Source organism: Microcebus murinus, chromosome 11 (genome assembly GCF_040939455.1).
Source record: "Microcebus murinus isolate Inina chromosome 11, M.murinus_Inina_mat1.0, whole genome shotgun sequence".
NCBI lineage: Eukaryota > Metazoa > Chordata > Mammalia > Primates > Cheirogaleidae > Microcebus > Microcebus murinus.
In genome coordinates this window covers 102,153,424-102,173,109 of record NC_134114.1, presented here as the reverse complement: position 1 = coordinate 102,173,109, position 19,686 = coordinate 102,153,424, and the positions used below count along the sequence as shown (strand labels likewise).

General features: G+C 62.8%; 5 pseudogenes; all 5 read right to left on the bottom strand.

Moving 5' to 3' along the window:
* Positions 1-2,979: 2,979 nt before the first annotated feature.
* On the bottom strand, positions 2,980-3,098 carry LOC142874021 (uncharacterized; annotated as a pseudogene).
* A 3,764-nt stretch (positions 3,099-6,862) lies between these two features.
* LOC142874104 (uncharacterized) lies at positions 6,863-6,982 on the bottom strand (annotated as a pseudogene).
* A 3,762-nt stretch (positions 6,983-10,744) lies between these two features.
* On the bottom strand, positions 10,745-10,863 carry LOC142874020 (uncharacterized; annotated as a pseudogene).
* A 3,766-nt stretch (positions 10,864-14,629) lies between these two features.
* On the bottom strand, positions 14,630-14,748 carry LOC142874019 (uncharacterized; annotated as a pseudogene).
* A 3,767-nt stretch (positions 14,749-18,515) lies between these two features.
* LOC142874018 (uncharacterized) lies at positions 18,516-18,634 on the bottom strand (annotated as a pseudogene).
* Between the last annotated feature and the right edge of the window lie 1,052 nt (positions 18,635-19,686).

Here is a 19,686-nt window from a genome sequence, read left to right as displayed (position 1 = left end):
CCTAATCCATCTGTGAGGGTGGCAACTGAAAGAGAATTTGAAAGCTGACAGAATAGGCGAGGGAAGGCATAGGAGATTTCCACACCCAGCAAGGAAGACTTTCCCGAAATGGAAGAAAGAAACGAGCAAACAGAGACACCGGTAGCCCGCCCGGAAAAGAGTCTGCCCCTTAGAGAAAGCACCCTGACCAGGTTCACCCGTGGGTGGGTGGCGAGCTAGCGGCGTTCAGAAGAGCGAGGCCCGCAGTCTGTGCGGAAGACACCTGCGCTCGGGTGTGTGTGGCGGCGCGATTCACAAGCAGCTCTAGACGTTAAACCAAGGAGAAGCCAGGGAGTTCCCAACGCCCCAGGTGTCCTCAGCCCACAACTGGCTGCTGTGGGAATGCGAAGCCCGGCTCCTTGTCTCAGAGCGGGGTTCCCAGGAGGATCAGGCTGAAGCTGGGACTCGGCCTCAAAGTGTCCCCTCGCATGGCCACCCCCTTCCCCTTCCTGCTCCTCTACTCCTGGTGCCCCTCCATCCAGGGGCCAGACCTTAAAGAGTCACCGCAAGAGAATCCTGGTCCCAAAGGAGCCTTCTGGGGGACCGGTGCTGAGAGAGGTTGTGGGCATGGCCCGCTGGGGCTCTGCCCGACCCAGGGCTGAGAGATGCCACCTCCCAGCTCTGGGTCCCTGCAGGAAGTGTTGGCAAGCACAGGGCCGGTCCTCCAAAGGCCCAGGTGCAGGGAGCCCAGGCCAAGCAGCCTGTGGAAGAAGCCACTTGCCGTGCCACCCCGGGAACAGGACTGCAGGCCCCGGCCCTTCCCACCTCCTCCTCCTCCTCCTCCTCCTCCCCCCCCGCCCCCCCCCCACAGGGCACAGGGCTCAGAGACACCTCAGACTCTTGCTACCCAAAGTGCAAAGGGCATCAGTTGCTCCTCCAACCCCCCCGCCCAGCAGACCACGTTGTCCAGCCAGCCCCCGGGCCTCCCTGGGGTGCCCAGCACAAAAGTGCAGACACCCACCGGACCCTCAATCTCAGTTTTCGGATGTTTTTGCCACTCTAAGGACCCGCAGGCCAGCTGGGCCTTCGGGCAGGACAGAGAGCCCCGGAATCCGACGTGGAGAGCTGCGTGTACGTCCCCATCAGGAGGCGGTCCCCACCTCCGCGGCTCTCCCCTTGCGGGGAGCGGCAGCCCAGCCGGCAGCCGCAGGGCCTCAGGGAAGACACCAGGCTGGGCCCCCGCGGCACAGCGGGGGGCACGTCCCCCGCACTCAGGCGACTTAGGGACGGCTGCTGGAGACTGCTGCGGCCACCCTGCTGCCGGGTTTCTGGTGGGCTTCCTGGAAGCAGCGTCCACACCAAGCCCTTGGAAGGCCCAGGCGACGGAGGAGCCGGTCAGGCAGGGGCCCAGGACGGTGAGAGGCCGGGCGGGCGGGAAGGAGCATGTCAGGCAGGGGCAGAGGACGGTGACAGGCCGGGCGGGGAGGAGCCGGTCAGGCGGGGGCCCAGGACAGTGACGGGCCTGGCCGGGGAGGAGTGCGTCAGGCAGGGGCAGAGGAGACGGGCTGGGTAAGGGTTAGGGTGACAGTTAGGGCACAATTCACAATCGCAAAGACGTGGAAGCGACCCGAGTGCCCATCCATCCAGGAGTGCATCAATAAAATGTGGCGCGTGGACACCACGGAGTGCCATTCGGCTGTGAGGAGCAGCGGTGAGAGGGCGCCTCTCGTGTTCTCCTGGCCAGAGCTGGAACCCGTTCCAGTAGGCCAGGTATCCCAAGAATGGACACACGAGCACCACGTGAGCGCGCTCACCAGCAAATTGGTACGAACGGATGGACGCCTAAGTGGACAGAGAGGAATCACCTTCATCGGGTGGGTGTCGGGCGGGTGGGGGGAGGGGAGGGCCATACACATCCATTAGGCATGGGGTGGGTGCGCACCGACTGGGGGATGGGCGCACTTGAAGCTCTGACCCGAGGGGGGAGGCTTGGAGAGGGCAAGGCACCCGACCTTAACATTGGTACCCCCACAATACGCTGGAACAACATGAGAGGTATATGAATAAGAACACAGGGGGGGCCGGGCGCGGTGGCTCACGCCTGTAATCCTAGCTCTCTTGGGAGGCCGAGGCGGGCGGATTGCTCCAGGTCAGGAGTTCGAAACCAGCCTGAGCAAGAGCGAGACCCCATCTCTACTAAAAATAGAAAGAAATTAATTGGCCAACTAATATATATAGAAAAACACAGCCGGGCGTGGTGGTGCATGCCTGTAGTCCCAACTACTCGGGAGGCTGAGGCAGCAGGATTGCTTGAGCCCGGAGATTGAGGTTGCTGTGAGCTAGGCTGACGCCATGGCACTCACTCTAGCCTGGGCAGCAAAACGAGACTCTGTCTCAAAAAAAAAAAAAAAAAAAAGAACGCAGGGGGGAGGGGGGCACGGGCGTCACATGTCACCTGAATACTTGTACTCCCATCATCTGCTTGAAGAGAGAGAGAAAAGAAAATGCAATCATAGAGGTAAGAGACACTTTTTAAAAATAATGAATCCGAAGAGAAAAGTAAAAGGAGGCCTGTGGAGCAGGTCTGGGTGTGACTCCGGATCCCCCAACATCAGGTGCCACCACCAAAGATTCCTGCGTGTAGCCCATAGAACCCCAAAAGCAACGGGACGAGTTCTGGTCACATACTCCCTCAAAATGACATCCTGGCCTTCTTCTGGAACTCCCTCCCCTCTCAGACTCTCAAGGTTTCCTCCAGCGTGTCGGTTCCCACAGAGCAGACCTTTGGTCTGAGACCTGACAGTCCAGATGCCACGCATCCTGCCGCGTGGCGGCGGTGTCGCGGCTTGGGACAAGAGGAGGCCCCACGGTGCGGGCTGGGGCGCCAGGCACCGCGCGGGCGCTGAGGGTGGGGGTGACCCCCACCCCGGGCCGCCGCCGCGCTCCCAGAAAGGGGACAGAACAAGAGGCAAAAAAAAAAAAAAAAAAAAAAAAAGCAGCAGCCTGTGGCACCCGGTATTCCCAGGCGGTCTCCCATCCAAGTACTAACCGGGCCCGACCCTGCTTAGCTTCCCAGACCAGACGAGATCGGGGGCGTTCAGGGTGGTGTGGCCCTAGACGGCGGCGGAGGGCGCCCCTGCCCCGCTCAAGAAGCCGAGCCTCTCTGGGCTTCCCCGCCGCCGCCTCCCGCGCCGGGCCGGGCCGGTTGAGTTCGCCGGCCGGGTCCCGCGGGCTCCCAGGGACGGGGGTGATGGGCGGGGCGGGGCGGGGCGGGGGGCTGTCTCTCTCTACACACACACACACACTCACACTCACTCACACTCACACAAGATGCGCCTCCACGGCTGGACTCGCCAAGGTGGAGCCCTCCCAGCCCCCCTCGTCTCCTCGCCAGGCCTCCTTCACCTACCCGCTGCCCACCCCCAGCGCGTCGCTGCCTGCCGCTGACTGCGCACGCGCGGGACGCTCGCCCTTTGACCCCAGCCAGGGGCCGCCCTCCCCCACAACCCCTTTCAGCTGCGCCCCCCCCTCGCCCTGTGGGTGGGCTGCCGCCTATTCCCCCGGGCCAGGGCTGGGGCACAGCCAGTGTATGGGGCTCTCTCTCTGGGGATGTGTCCCATGGGTGGGGTGGGGTGGCGTGGTTTGGGGGGCGCTGAAGAAATCAGTCCCCTCCATCTCCTACCTCTGGAAAACGCCCAAGCCCGTGGAGAACTGCCGGCACCGCTTCGTGGGGGCCGGGACCCTCCTCCGTGTCCTCCTGTGGCCCAGTCCAAGGGGCCTGGGCCTGGCCGGGGCTGCATTGGACCCCGACCACCCTGGCGTGTGGACTCGCTAAAAATCGGCCATTAGATATTGGATTCCAGCTTCCTGGAGGTCATTTCACTAATGAGTGCACCGGAAAGAGTTTCCTAATCCATCTGTGAGGGTGGCAACTGAAAGAGAATTTGAAAGCTGACAGAATAGGCGAGGGAAGGCATAGGAGATTTCCACACCCAGCAAGGAAGACTTTCCCGAAATGGAAGAAAGAAACGAGCAAACAGAGACACCGGTAGCCCGCCCGGAAAAGAGTCTGCCCCTTAGAGAAAGCACCCTGACCAGGTTCACCCGTGGGTGGGTGGCGAGCTAGCGGCGTTCAGAAGAGCGAGGCCCGCAGTCTGTGCGGAAGACACCTGCGCTCGGGTGTGTGTGGCGGCGCGATTCACAAGCAGCTCTAGACGTTAAACCAAGGAGAAGCCAGGGAGTTCCCAACGCCCCAGGTGTCCTCAGCCCACAACTGGCTGCTGTGGGAATGCGAAGCCCGGCTCCTTGTCTCAGAGCGGGGTTCCCAGGAGGATCAGGCTGAAGCTGGGACTCGGCCTCAAAGTGTCCCCTCGCATGGCCACCCCCTTCCCCTTCCTGCTCCTCTACTCCTGGTGCCCCTCCATCCAGGGGCCAGACCTTAAAGAGTCACCGCAAGAGAATCCTGGTCCCAAAGGAGCCTTCTGGGGGACCGGTGCTGAGAGAGGTTGTGGGCATGGCCCGCTGGGGCTCTGCCCGACCCAGGGCTGAGAGATGCCACCTCCCAGCTCTGGGTCCCTGCAGGAAGTGTTGGCAAGCACAGGGCCGGTCCTCCAAAGGCCCAGGTGCAGGGAGCCCAGGCCAAGCAGCCTGTGGAAGAAGCCACTTGCCGTGCCACCCCGGGAACAGGACTGCAGGCCCCGGCCCTTCCCACCTCCTCCTCCTCCTCCTCCTCCTCCCCCCCCGCCCCCCCCCACAGGGCACAGGGCTCAGAGACACCTCAGACTCTTGCTACCCAAAGTGCAAAGGGCATCAGTTGCTCCTCCAACCCCCCCGCCCAGCAGACCACGTTGTCCAGCCAGCCCCCGGGCCTCCCTGGGGTGCCCAGCACAAAAGTGCAGACACCCACCGGACCCTCAATCTCAGTTTTCGGATGTTTTTGCCACTCTAAGGACCCGCAGGCCAGCTGGGCCTTCGGGCAGGACAGAGAGCCCCGGAATCCGACGTGGAGAGCTGCGTGTACGTCCCCATCAGGAGGCGGTCCCCACCTCCGCGGCTCTCCCCTTGCGGGGAGCGGCAGCCCAGCCGGCAGCCGCAGGGCCTCAGGGAAGACACCAGGCTGGGCCCCCGCGGCACAGCGGGGGGCACGTCCCCCGCACTCAGGCGACTTAGGGACGGCTGCTGGAGACTGCTGCGGCCACCCTGCTGCCGGGTTTCTGGTGGGCTTCCTGGAAGCAGCGTCCACACCAAGCCCTTGGAAGGCCCAGGCGACGGAGGAGCCGGTCAGGCAGGGGCCCAGGACGGTGAGAGGCCGGGCGGGCGGGAAGGAGCATGTCAGGCAGGGGCAGAGGACGGTGACAGGCCGGGCGGGGAGGAGCCGGTCAGGCGGGGGCCCAGGACAGTGACGGGCCTGGCCGGGGAGGAGTGCGTCAGGCAGGGGCAGAGGAGACGGGCTGGGTAAGGGTTAGGGTGACAGTTAGGGCACAATTCACAATCGCAAAGACGTGGAAGCGACCCGAGTGCCCATCCATCCAGGAGTGCATCAATAAAATGTGGCGCGTGGACACCACGGAGTGCCATTCGGCTGTGAGGAGCAGCGGTGAGAGGGCGCCTCTCGTGTTCTCCTGGCCAGAGCTGGAACCCGTTCCAGTAGGCCAGGTATCCCAAGAATGGACACACGAGCACCACGTGAGCGCGCTCACCAGCAAATTGGTACGAACGGATGGACGCCTAAGTGGACAGAGAGGAATCACCTTCATCGGGTGGGTGTCGGGCGGGTGGGGGGAGGGGAGGGCCATACACATCCATTAGGCATGGGGTGGGTGCGCACCGACTGGGGGATGGGCGCACTTGAAGCTCTGACCCGAGGGGGGAGGCTTGGAGAGGGCAAGGCACCCGACCTTAACATTGGTACCCCCACAATACGCTGGAACAACATGAGAGGTATATGAATAAGAACACAGGGGGGGCCGGGCGCGGTGGCTCACGCCTGTAATCCTAGCTCTCTGGGAGGCCGAGGCGGGCGGATTGCTCCAGGTCAGGAGTTCGAAACCAGCCTGAGCAAGAGCGAGACCCCGTCTCTACTAAAAATAGAAAGAAATTAATTGGCCAACTAATATATATAGAAAAACACAGCCGGGCGTGGTGGTGCATGCCTGTAGTCCCAACTACTCGGGAGGCTGAGGCAGCAGGATTGCTTGAGCCCGGAGATTGAGGTTGCTGTGAGCTAGGCTGACGCCATGGCACTCACTCTAGCCTGGGCAGCAAAACGAGACTCTGTCTCAAAAAAAAAAAAAAAAAAAAGAACGCAGGGGGGAGGGGGGCACGGGCGTCACATGTCACCTGAATACTTGTACTCCCATCATCTGCTTGAAGAGAGAGAGAAAAGAAAATGCAATCATAGAGGTAAGAGACACTTTTTAAAAATAATGAATCCGAAGAGAAAAGTAAAAGGAGGCCTGTGGAGCAGGTCTGGGTGTGACTCCGGATCCCCCAACATCAGGTGCCACCACCAAAGATTCCTGCGTGTAGCCCATAGAACCCCAAAAGCAACGGGACGAGTTCTGGTCACATACTCCCTCAAAATGACATCCTGGCCTTCTTCTGGAACTCCCTCCCCTCTCAGACTCTCAAGGTTTCCTCCAGCGTGTCGGTTCCCACAGAGCAGACCTTTGGTCTGAGACCTGACAGTCCAGATGCCACGCATCCTGCCGCGTGGCGGCGGTGTCGCGGCTTGGGACAAGAGGAGGCCCCACGGTGCGGGCTGGGGCGCCAGGCACCGCGCGGGCGCTGAGGGTGGGGGTGACCCCCACCCCGGGCCGCCGCCGCGCTCCCAGAAAGGGGACAGAACAAGAGGCAAAAAAAAAAAAAAAAAAAAAAAAGCAGCAGCCTGTGGGCACCCGGTATTCCCAGGCGGTCTCCCATCCAAGTACTAACCGGGCCCGACCCTGCTTAGCTTCCCAGACCAGACGAGATCGGGGGCGTTCAGGGTGGTGTGGCCCTAGACGGCGGCGGAGGGCGCCCCTGCCCCGCTCAAGAAGCCGAGCCTCTCTGGGCTTCCCCGCCGCCGCCTCCCGCGCCGGGCCGGGCCGGTTGAGTTCGCCGGCCGGGTCCCGCGGGCTCCCAGGGACGGGGGTGATGGGCGGGGCGGGGCGGGGCGGGGGGCTGTCTCTCTCTACACACACACACACACTCACACTCACTCACACTCACACAAGATGCGCCTCCACGGCTGGACTCGCCAAGGTGGAGCCCTCCCAGCCCCCCTCGTCTCCTCGCCAGGCCTCCTTCACCTACCCGCTGCCCACCCCCAGCGCGTCGCTGCCGCTGACTGCGCACGCGCGGGACGCTCGCCCTTTGACCCCAGCCAGGGGCCGCCCTCCCCCACAACCCCTTTCAGCTGCGCCCCCCCCTCGCCCTGTGGGTGGGCTGCCGCCTATTCCCCCGGGCCAGGGCTGGGGCACAGCCAGTGTATGGGGCGTCTCTCTCTGGGGATGTGTCCCATGGGTGGGGTGGGGTGGCGTGGTTTGGGGGGCGCTGAAGAAATCAGTCCCCTCCATCTCCTACCTCTGGAAAACGCCCAAGCCCGTGGAGAACTGCCGGCACCGCTTCGTGGGGGCCGGGACCCTCCTCCGTGTCCTCCTGTGGCCCAGTCCAAGGGGCCTGGGCCTGGCCGGGGCTGCATTGGACCCCGACCACCCTGGCGTGTGGACTCGCTAAAAATCGGCCATTAGATATTGGATTCCAGCTTCCTGGAGGTCATTTCACTAATGAGTGCACCGGAAAGAGTTTCCTAATCCATCTGTGAGGGTGGCAACTGAAAGAGAATTTGAAAGCTGACAGAATAGGCGAGGGAAGGCATAGGAGATTTCCGCACCCAGCAAGGAAGACTTTCCCGAAATGGAAGAAAGAAACGAGCAAACAGAGACACCGGTAGCCCGCCCGGAAAAGAGTCTGCCCCTTAGAGAAAGCACCCTGACCAGGTTCACCCGTGGGTGGGTGGCGAGCTAGCGGCGTTCAGAAGAGCGAGGCCCGCAGTCTGTGCGGAAGACTCCTGCGCTCGGGTGTGTGTGGCGGCGCGATTCACAAGCAGCTCTAGACGTTAAACCAAGGAGAAGCCAGGGAGTTCCCAACGCCCCAGGTGTCCTCAGCCCACGACTGGCTGCTGTGGGAATGCGAAGCCCGGCTCCTTGTCTCAGAGCGGGGTTCCCAGGAGGATCAGGCTGAAGCTGGGACTCGGCCTCAAAGTGTCCCCTCGCATGGCCACCCCCTTCCCCTTCCTGCTCCTCTACTCCTGGTGCCCCTCCATCCAGGGGCCAGACCTTAAAGAGTCACCGCAAGAGAATCCTGGTCCCAAAGGAGCCTTCTGGGGGACCGGTGCTGAGAGAGGTTGTGGGCGTGGCCCGCTGGGGCTCTGCCCGACCCAGGGCTGAGAGATGCCACCTCCCAGCTCTGGGTCCCTGCAGGAAGTGTTGGCAAGCACAGGGCCGGTCCTCCAAAGGCCCAGGTGCAGGGAGCCCAGGCCAAGCAGCCTGTGGAAGAAGCCACTTGCCGTGCCACCCCGGGAACAGGACTGCAGGCCCCGGCCCTTCCCACCTCCTCCTCCTCCTCCTCCTCCTCCCCCCCCGCCCCCCCCCACAGGGCACAGGGCTCAGAGACACCTCAGACTCTTGCTACCCAAAGTGCAAAGGGCATCAGTTGCTCCTCCAACCCCCCCGCCCAGGCAGACCACGTTGTCCAGCCAGCCCCCGGGCCTCCCTGGGGTGCCCAGCACAAAAGTGCAGACACCCACCGGACCCTCAATCTCAGTTTTCGGATGTTTTTGCCACTCTAAGGACCCGCAGGCCAGCTGGGCCTTCGGGCAGGACAGAGAGCCCCGGAATCCGACGTGGAGAGCTGCGTGTACGTCCCCATCAGGAGGCGGTCCCCACCTCCGCGGCTCTCCCCTTGCGGGGAGCGGCAGCCCAGCGGGCAGCCGCAGGGCCTCAGGGAAGACACCAGGCTGGGCCCCCGCGGCACAGCGGGGGGCACGTCCCCCGCACTCAGGCGACTTAGGGACGGCTGCTGGAGACTGCTGCGGCCACCCTGCTGCCGGGTTTCTGGTGGGCTTCCTGGAAGCAGCGTCCACACCAAGCCCTTGGAAGGCCCAGGCGACGGAGGAGCCGGTCAGGCAGGGGCCCAGGACGGTGAGAGGCCGGGCGGGCGGGAAGGAGCATGTCAGGCAGGGGCAGAGGACGGTGACAGGCCGGGCGGGGAGGAGCCGGTCAGGCGGGGGCCCAGGACAGTGACGGGCCTGGCCGGGGAGGAGTGCGTCAGGCAGGGGCAGAGGAGACGGGCTGGGTAAGGGTTAGGGTGACAGTTAGGGCACAATTCACAATCGCAAAGACGTGGAAGCGACCCGAGTGCCCATCCATCCAGGAGTGCATCAATAAAATGTGGCGCGTGGACACCACGGAGTGCCATTCGGCTGTGAGGAGCAGCGGTGAGAGGGCGCCTCTCGTGTTCTCCTGGCCAGAGCTGGAACCCGTTCCAGTAGGCCAGGTATCCCAAGAATGGACACACGAGCACCACGTGAGCGCGCTCACCAGCAAATTGGTACGAACGGATGGACGCCTAAGTGGACAGAGAGGAATCACCTTCATCGGGTGGGTGTCGGGCGGGTGGGGGGAGGGGAGGGCCATACACATCCATTAGGCATGGGGTGGGTGCGCACCGACTGGGGGATGGGCGCACTTGAAGCTCTGACCCGAGGGGGGAGGCTTGGAGAGGGCAAGGCACCCGACCTTAACATTGGTACCCCCACAATACGCTGGAACAACATGAGAGGTATATGAATAAGAACACAGGGGGGGCCGGGCGCGGTGGCTCACGCCTGTAATCCTAGCTCTCTGGGAGGCCGAGGCGGGCGGATTGCTCCAGGTCAGGAGTTCGAAACCAGCCTGAGCAAGAGCGAGACCCCGTCTCTACTAAAAATAGAAAGAAATTAATTGGCCAACTAATATATATAGAAAAACACAGCCGGGCGTGGTGGTGCATGCCTGTAGTCCCAACTACTCGGGAGGCTGAGGCAGCAGGATTGCTTGAGCCCGGAGATTGAGGTTGCTGTGAGCTAGGCTGACGCCATGGCACTCACTCTAGCCTGGGCAGCAAAACGAGACTCTGTCTCAAAAAAAAAAAAAAAAAAAAGAACGCAGGGGGGAGGGGGGCACGGGCGTCACATGTCACCTGAATACTTGTACTCCCATCATCTGCTTGAAGAGAGAGAGAAAAGAAAATGCAATCATAGAGGTAAGAGACACTTTTTAAAAATAATGAATCCGAAGAGAAAAGTAAAAGGAGGCCTGTGGAGCAGGTCTGGGTGTGACTCCGGATCCCCCAACATCAGGTGCCACCACCAAAGATTCCTGCGTGTAGCCCATAGAACCCCAAAAGCAACGGGACGAGTTCTGGTCACATACTCCCTCAAAATGACATCCTGGCCTTCTTCTGGAACTCCCTCCCCTCTCAGACTCTCAAGGTTTCCTCCAGCGTGTCGGTTCCCACAGAGCAGACCTTTGGTCTGAGACCTGACAGTCCAGATGCCACGCATCCTGCCGCGTGGCGGCGGTGTCGCGGCTTGGGACAAGAGGAGGCCCCACGGTGCGGGCTGGGGCGCCAGGCACCGCGCGGGCGCTGAGGGTGGGGGTGACCCCCACCCCGGGCCGCCGCCGCGCTCCCAGAAAGGGGACAGAACAAGAGGCAAAAAAAAAAAAAAAAAAAAAAAAGCAGCAGCCTGTGGCACCCGGTATTCCCAGGCGGTCTCCCATCCAAGTACTAACCGGGCCCGACCCTGCTTAGCTTCCCAGACCAGACGAGATCGGGGGCGTTCAGGGTGGTGTGGCCCTAGACGGCGGCGGAGGGCGCCCCTGCCCCGCTCAAGAAGCCGAGCCTCTCTGGGCTTCCCCGCCGCCGCCTCCCGCGCCGGGCCGGGCCGGTTGAGTTCGCCGGCCGGGTCCCGCGGGCTCCCAGGGACGGGGGTGATGGGCGGGGCGGGGCGGGGCGGGGGGCTGTCTCTCTCTACACACACACACACACTCACACTCACTCACACTCACACAAGATGCGCCTCCACGGCTGGACTCGCCAAGGTGGAGCCCTCCCAGCCCCCCTCGTCTCCTCGCCAGGCCTCCTTCACCTACCCGCTGCCCACCCCCAGCGCGTCGCTGCCTGCCGCTGACTGCGCACGCGCGGGACGCTCGCCCTTTGACCCCAGCCAGGGGCCGCCCTCCCCCACAACCCCTTTCAGCTGCGCCACCCCCCTCGCCCTGTGGGTGGGCTGCCGCCTATTCCCCCGGGCCAGGGCTGGGGCACAGCCAGTGTATGGGGCGTCTCTCTCTGGGGATGTGTCCCATGGGTGGGGTGGGGTGGCGTGGTTTGGGGGGCGCTGAAGAAATCAGTCCCCTCCATCTCCTACCTCTGGAAAACGCCCAAGCCCGTGGAGAACTGCCGGCACCGCTTCGTGGGGGCCGGGACCCTCCTCCGTGTCCTCCTGTGGCCCAGTCCAAGGGGCCTGGGCCTGGCCGGGGCTGCATTGGACCCCGACCACCCTGGCGTGTGGACTCGCTAAAAATCGGCCATTAGATATTGGATTCCAGCTTCCTGGAGGTCATTTCACTAATGAGTGCACCGGAAAGAGTTTCCTAATCCATCTGTGAGGGTGGCAACTGAAAGAGAATTTGAAAGCTGACAGAATAGGCGAGGGAAGGCATAGGAGATTTCCACACCCAGCAAGGAAGACTTTCCCGAAATGGAAGAAAGAAACGAGCAAACAGAGACACCGGTAGCCCGCCCGGAAAAGAGTCTGCCCCTTAGAGAAAGCACCCTGACCAGGTTCACCCGTGGGTGGGTGGCGAGCTAGCGGCGTTCAGAAGAGCGAGGCCCGCAGTCTGTGCGGAAGACACCTGCGCTCGGGTGTGTGTGGCGGCGCGATTCACAAGCAGCTCTAGACGTTAAACCAAGGAGAAGCCAGGGAGTTCCCAACGCCCCAGGTGTCCTCAGCCCACAACTGGCTGCTGTGGGAATGCGAAGCCCGGCTCCTTGTCTCAGAGCGGGGTTCCCAGGAGGATCAGGCTGAAGCTGGGACTCGGCCTCAAAGTGTCCCCTCGCATGGCCACCCCCTTCCCCTTCCTGCTCCTCTACTCCTGGTGCCCCTCCATCCAGGGGCCAGACCTTAAAGAGTCACCGCAAGAGAATCCTGGTCCCAAAGGAGCCTTCTGGGGGACCGGTGCTGAGAGAGGTTGTGGGCATGGCCCGCTGGGGCTCTGCCCGACCCAGGGCTGAGAGATGCCACCTCCCAGCTCTGGGTCCCTGCAGGAAGTGTTGGCAAGCACAGGGCCGGTCCTCCAAAGGCCCAGGTGCAGGGAGCCCAGGCCAAGCAGCCTGTGGAAGAAGCCACTTGCCGTGCCACCCCGGGAACAGGACTGCAGGCCCCGGCCCTTCCCACCTCCTCCTCCTCCTCCTCCTCCTCCCCCCCCGCCCCCCCCCACAGGGCACAGGGCTCAGAGACACCTCAGACTCTTGCTACCCAAAGTGCAAAGGGCATCAGTTGCTCCTCCAACCCCCCCGCCCAGCAGACCACGTTGTCCAGCCAGCCCCCGGGCCTCCCTGGGGTGCCCAGCACAAAAGTGCAGACACCCACCGGACCCTCAATCTCAGTTTTCGGATGTTTTTGCCACTCTAAGGACCCGCAGGCCAGCTGGGCCTTCGGGCAGGACAGAGAGCCCCGGAATCCGACGTGGAGAGCTGCGTGTACGTCCCCATCAGGAGGCGGTCCCCACCTCCGCGGCTCTCCCCTTGCGGGGAGCGGCAGCCCAGCGGGCAGCCGCAGGGCCTCAGGGAAGACACCAGGCTGGGCCCCCGCGGCACAGCGGGGGGCACGTCCCCCGCACTCAGGCGACTTAGGGACGGCTGCTGGAGACTGCTGCGGCCACCCTGCTGCCGGGTTTCTGGTGGGCTTCCTGGAAGCAGCGTCCACACCAAGCCCTTGGAAGGCCCAGGCGACGGAGGAGCCGGTCAGGCAGGGGCCCAGGACGGTGAGAGGCCGGGCGGGCGGGAAGGAGCATGTCAGGCAGGGGCAGAGGACGGTGACAGGCCGGGCGGGGAGGAGCCGGTCAGGCGGGGGCCCAGGACAGTGACGGGCCTGGCCGGGGAGGAGTGCGTCAGGCAGGGGCAGAGGAGACGGGCTGGGTAAGGGTTAGGGTGACAGTTAGGGCACAATTCACAATCGCAAAGACGTGGAAGCGACCCGAGTGCCCATCCATCCAGGAGTGCATCAATAAAATGTGGCGCGTGGACACCACGGAGTGCCATTCGGCTGTGAGGAGCAGCGGTGAGAGGGCGCCTCTCGTGTTCTCCTGGCCAGAGCTGGAACCCGTTCCAGTAGGCCAGGTATCCCAAGAATGGACACACGAGCACCACGTGAGCGCGCTCACCAGCAAATTGGTACGAACGGATGGACGCCTAAGTGGACAGAGAGGAATCACCTTCATCGGGTGGGTGTCGGGCGGGTGGGGGGAGGGGAGGGCCATACACATCCATTAGGCATGGGGTGGGTGCGCACCGACTGGGGGATGGGCGCACTTGAAGCTCTGACCCGAGGGGGGAGGCTTGGAGAGGGCAAGGCACCCGACCTTAACATTGGTACCCCCACAATACGCTGGAACAACATGAGAGGTATATGAATAAGAACACAGGGGGGGCCGGGCGCGGTGGCTCACGCCTGTAATCCTAGCTCTCTGGGAGGCCGAGGCGGGCGGATTGCTCCAGGTCAGGAGTTCGAAACCAGCCTGAGCAAGAGCGAGACCCCGTCTCTACTAAAAATAGAAAGAAATTAATTGGCCAACTAATATATATAGAAAAACACAGCCGGGCGTGGTGGTGCATGCCTGTAGTCCCAACTACTCGGGAGGCTGAGGCAGCAGGATTGCTTGAGCCCGGAGATTGAGGTTGCTGTGAGCTAGGCTGACGCCATGGCACTCACTCTAGCCTGGGCAGCAAAACGAGACTCTGTCTCAAAAAAAAAAAAAAAAAAAAGAACGCAGGGGGGAGGGGGGCACGGGCGTCACATGTCACCTGAATACTTGTACTCCCATCATCTGCTTGAAGAGAGAGAGAAAAGAAAATGCAATCATAGAGGTAAGAGACACTTTTTAAAAATAATGAATCCGAAGAGAAAAGTAAAAGGAGGCCTGTGGAGCAGGTCTGGGTGTGACTCCGGATCCCCCAACATCAGGTGCCACCACCAAAGATTCCTGCGTGTAGCCCATAGAACCCCAAAAGCAACGGGACGAGTTCTGGTCACATACTCCCTCAAAATGACATCCTGGCCTTCTTCTGGAACTCCCTCCCCTCTCAGACTCTCAAGGTTTCCTCCAGCGTGTCGGTTCCCACAGAGCAGACCTTTGGTCTGAGACCTGACAGTCCAGATGCCACGCATCCTGCCGCGTGGCGGCGGTGTCGCGGCTTGGGACAAGAGGAGGCCCCACGGTGCGGGCTGGGGCGCCAGGCACCGCGCGGGCGCTGAGGGTGGGGGTGACCCCCACCCCGGGCCGCCGCCGCGCTCCCAGAAAGGGGACAGAACAAGAGGCAAAAAAAAAAAAAAAAAAAAAAAAGCAGCAGCCTGTGGCACCCGGTATTCCCAGGCGGTCTCCCATCCAAGTACTAACCGGGCCCGACCCTGCTTAGCTTCCCAGACCAGACGAGATCGGGGGCGTTCAGGGTGGTGTGGCCCTAGACGGCGGCGGAGGGCGCCCCTGCCCCGCTCAAGAAGCCGAGCCTCTCTGGGCTTCCCCGCCGCCGCCTCCCGCGCCGGGCCGGGCCGGTTGAGTTCGCCGGCCGGGTCCCGCGGGCTCCCAGGGACGGGGGTGATGGGCGGGGCGGGGCGGGGCGGGGGGCTGTCTCTCTCTACACACACACACACACTCACACTCACTCACACTCACACAAGATGCGCCTCCACGGCTGGACTCGCCAAGGTGGAGCCCTCCCAGCCCCCCTCGTCTCCTCGCCAGGCCTCCTTCACCTACCCGCTGCCCACCCCCAGCGCGTCGCTGCCTGCCGCTGACTGCGCACGCGCGGGACGCTCGCCCTTTGACCCCAGCCAGGGGCCGCCCTCCCCCACAACCCCTTTCAGCTGCGCCACCCCCCTCGCCCTGTGGGTGGGCTGCCGCCTATTCCCCCGGGCCAGGGCTGGGGCACAGCCAGTGTATGGGGCGTCTCTCTCTGGGGATGTGTCCCATGGGTGGGGTGGGGTGGCGTGGTTTGGGGGGCGCTGAAGAAATCAGTCCCCTCCATCTCCTACCTCTGGAAAACGCCCAAGCCCGTGGAGAACTGCCGGCACCGCTTCGTGGGGGCCGGGACCCTCCTCCGTGTCCTCCTGTGGCCCAGTCCAAGGGGCCTGGGCCTGGCCGGGGCTGCATTGGACCCCGACCACCCTGGCGTGTGGACTCGCTAAAAATCGGCCATTAGATATTGGATTCCAGCTTCCTGGAGGTCATTTCACTAATGAGTGCACCGGAAAGAGTTTCCTAATCCATCTGTGAGGGTGGCAACTGAAAGAGAATTTGAAAGCTGACAGAATAGGCGAGGGAAGGCATAGGAGATTTCCACACCCAGCAAGGAAGACTTTCCCGAAATGGAAGAAAGAAACGAGCAAACAGAGACACCGGTAGCCCGCCCGGAAAAGAGTCTGCCCCTTAGAGAAAGCACCCTGACCAGGTTCACCCGTGGGTGGGTGGCGAGCTAGCGGCGTTCAGAAGAGCGAGGCCCGCAGTCTGTGCGGAAGACACCTGCGCTCGGGTGTGTGTGGCGGCGCGATTCACAAGCAGCTCTAGACGTTAAACCAAGGAGAAGCCAGGGAGTTCCCAACGCCCCAGGTGTCCTCAGCCCACAACTGGCTGCTGTGGGAATGCGAAGCCCGGCTCCTTGTCTCAGAGCGGGGTTCCCAGGAGGATCAGGCTGAAGCTGGGACTCGGCCTCAAAGTGTCCCCTCGCATGGCCACCCCCTTCCCCTTCCTGCTCCTCTACTCCTGGTGCCCCTCCATCCAGGGGCCAGACCTTAAAGAGTCACCGCAAGAGAATCCTGGTCCCAAAGGAGCCTTCTGGGGGACCGGTGCTGAGAGAGGTTGTGGGCATGGCCCGCTGGGGCTCTGCCCGACCCAGGGCTGAGAGATGCCACCTCCCAGCTCTGGGTCCCTGCAGGAAGTGTTGGCAAGCACAGGGCCGGTCCTCCAAAGGCCCAGGTGCAGGGAGCCCAGGCCAAGCAGCCTGTGGAAGAAGCCACTTGCCGTGCCACCCCGGGAACAGGACTGCAGGCCCCGGCCCTTCCCACCTCCTCCTCCTCCTCCTCCTCCTCCCCCCCCGCCCCCCCCCACAGGGCACAGGGCTCAGAGACACCTCAGACTCTTGCTACCCAAAGTGCAAAGGGCATCAGTTGCTCCTCCAACCCCCCCGCCCAGCAGACCACGTTGTCCAGCCAGCCCCCGGGCCTCCCTGGGGTGCCCAGCACAAAAGTGCAGACACCCACCGGACCCTCAATCTCAGTTTTCGGATGTTTTTGCCACTCTAAGGACCCGCAGGCCAGCTGGGCCTTCGGGCAGGACAGAGAGCCCCGGAATCCGACGTGGAGAGCTGCGTGTACGTCCCCATCAGGAGGCGGTCCCCACCTCCGCGGCTCTCCCCTTGCGGGGAGCGGCAGCCCAGCCGGCAGCCGCAGGGCCTCAGGGAAGACACCAGGCTGGGCCCCCGCGGCACAGCGGGGGGCACGTCCCCCGCACTCAGGCGACTTAGGGACGGCTGCTGGAGACTGCTGCGGCCACCCTGCTGCCGGGTTTCTGGTGGGCTTCCTGGAAGCAGCGTCCACACCAAGCCCTTGGAAGGCCCAGGCGACGGAGGAGCCGGTCAGGCAGGGGCCCAGGACGGTGAGAGGCCGGGCGGGCGGGAAGGAGCATGTCAGGCAGGGGCAGAGGACGGTGACAGGCCGGGCGGGGAGGAGCCGGTCAGGCGGGGGCCCAGGACAGTGACGGGCCTGGCCGGGGAGGAGTGCGTCAGGCAGGGGCAGAGGAGACGGGCTGGGTAAGGGTTAGGGTGACAGTTAGGGCACAATTCACAATCGCAAAGACGTGGAAGCGACCCGAGTGCCCATCCATCCAGGAGTGCATCAATAAAATGTGGCGCGTGGACACCACGGAGTGCCATTCGGCTGTGAGGAGCAGCGGTGAGAGGGCGCCTCTCGTGTTCTCCTGGCCAGAGCTGGAACCCGTTCCAGTAGGCCAGGTATCCCAAGAATGGACACACGAGCACCACGTGAGCGCGCTCACCAGCAAATTGGTACGAACGGATGGACGCCTAAGTGGACAGAGAGGAATCACCTTCATCGGGTGGGTGTCGGGCGGGTGGGGGGAGGGGAGGGCCATACACATCCATTAGGCATGGGGTGGGTGCGCACCGACTGGGGGATGGGCGCACTTGAAGCTCTGACCCGAGGGGGGAGGCTTGGAGAGGGCAAGGCACCCGACCTTAACATTGGTACCCCCACAATACGCTGGAACAACATGAGAGGTATATGAATAAGAACACAGGGGGGGCCGGGCGCGGTGGCTCACGCCTGTAATCCTAGCTCTCTGGGAGGCCGAGGCGGGCGGATTGCTCCAGGTCAGGAGTTCGAAACCAGCCTGAGCAAGAGCGAGACCCCGTCTCTACTAAAAATAGAAAGAAATTAATTGGCCAACTAATATATATAGAAAAACACAGCCGGGCGTGGTGGTGCATGCCTGTAGTCCCAACTACTCGGGAGGCTGAGGCAGCAGGATTGCTTGAGCCCGGAGATTGAGGTTGCTGTGAGCTAGGCTGACGCCATGGCACTCACTCTAGCCTGGGCAGCAAAACGAGACTCTGTCTCAAAAAAAAAAAAAAAAAAAAGAACGCAGGGGGGAGGGGGGCACGGGCGTCACATGTCACCTGAATACTTGTACTCCCATCATCTGCTTGAAGAGAGAGAGAAAAGAAAATGCAATCATAGAGGTAAGAGACACTTTTTAAAAATAATGAATCCGAAGAGAAAAGTAAAAGGAGGCCTGTGGAGCAGGTCTGGGTGTGACTCCGGATCCCCCAACATCAGGTGCCACCACCAAAGATTCCTGCGTGTAGCCCATAGAACCCCAAAAGCAACGGGACGAGTTCTGGTCACATACTCCCTCAAAATGACATCCTGGCCTTCTTCTGGAACTCCCTCCCCTCTCAGACTCTCAAGGTTTCCTCCAGCGTGTCGGTTCCCACAGAGCAGACCTTTGGTCTGAGACCTGACAGTCCAGATGCCACGCATCCTGCCGCGTGGCGGCGGTGTCGCGGCTTGGGACAAGAGGAGGCCCCACGGTGCGGGCTGGGGCGCCAGGCACCGCGCGGGCGCTGAGGGTGGGGGTGACCCCCACCCCGGGCCGCCGCCGCGCTCCCAGAAAGGGGACAGAACAAGAGGCAAAAAAAAAAAAAAAAAAAAAAAAAGCAGCAGCCTGTGGCACCCGGTATTCCCAGGCGGTCTCCCATCCAAGTACTAACCGGGCCCGACCCTGCTTAGCTTCCCAGACCAGACGAGATCGGGGGCGTTCAGGGTGGTGTGGCCCTAGACGGCGGCGGAGGGCGCCCCTGCCCCGCTCAAGAAGCCGAGCCTCTCTGGGCTTCCCCGCCGCCGCCTCCCGCGCCGGGCCGGGCCGGTTGAGTTCGCCGGCCGGGTCCCGCGGGCTCCCAGGGACGGGGGTGATGGGCGGGGCGGGGCGGGGCGGGGGGCTGTCTCTCTCTACACACACACACACACTCACACTCACTCACACTCACACAAGATGCGCCTCCACGGCTGGACTCGCCAAGGTGGAGCCCTCCCAGCCCCCCTCGTCTCCTCGCCAGGCCTCCTTCACCTACCCGCTGCCCACCCCCAGCGCGTCGCTGCCTGCCGCTGACTGCGCACGCGCGGGACGCTCGCCCTTTGACCCCAGCCAGGGGCCGCCCTCCCCCACAACCCCTTTCAGCTGCGCCCCCCCCTCGCCCTGTGGGTGGGCTGCCGCCTATTCCCCCGGGCCAGGGCTGGGGCACAGCCAGTGTATGGGGCGTCTCTCTCTGGGGATGTGTCCCATGGGTGGGGTGGGGTGGCGTGGTTTGGGGGGCGCTGAAGAAATCAGTCCCCTCCATCTCCTACCTCTGGAAAACGCCCAAGCCCGTGGAGAACTGCCGGCACCGCTTCGTGGGGGCCGGGACCCTCCTCCGTGTCCTCCTGTGGCCCAGTCCAAGGGGCCTGGGCCTGGCCGGGGCTGCATTGGACCCCGACCACCCTGGCGTGTGGACTCGCTAAAAATCGGCCATTAGATATTGGATTCCAGCTTCCTGGAGGTCATTTCACTAATGAGTGCACCGGAAAGAGTTTCCTAATCCATCTGTGAGGGTGGCAACTGAAAGAGAATTTGAAAGCTGACAGAATAGGCGAGGGAAGGCATAGGAGATTTCCACACCCAGCAAGGAAGACTTTCCCGAAATGGAAGAAAGAAACGAGCAAACAGAGACACCGGTAGCCCGCCCGGAAAAGAGTCTGCCCCTTAGAGAAAGCACCCTGACCAGGTTCACCCGTGGGTGGGTGGCGAGCTAGCGGCGTTCAGAAGAGCGAGGCCCGCAGTCTGTGCGGAAGACACC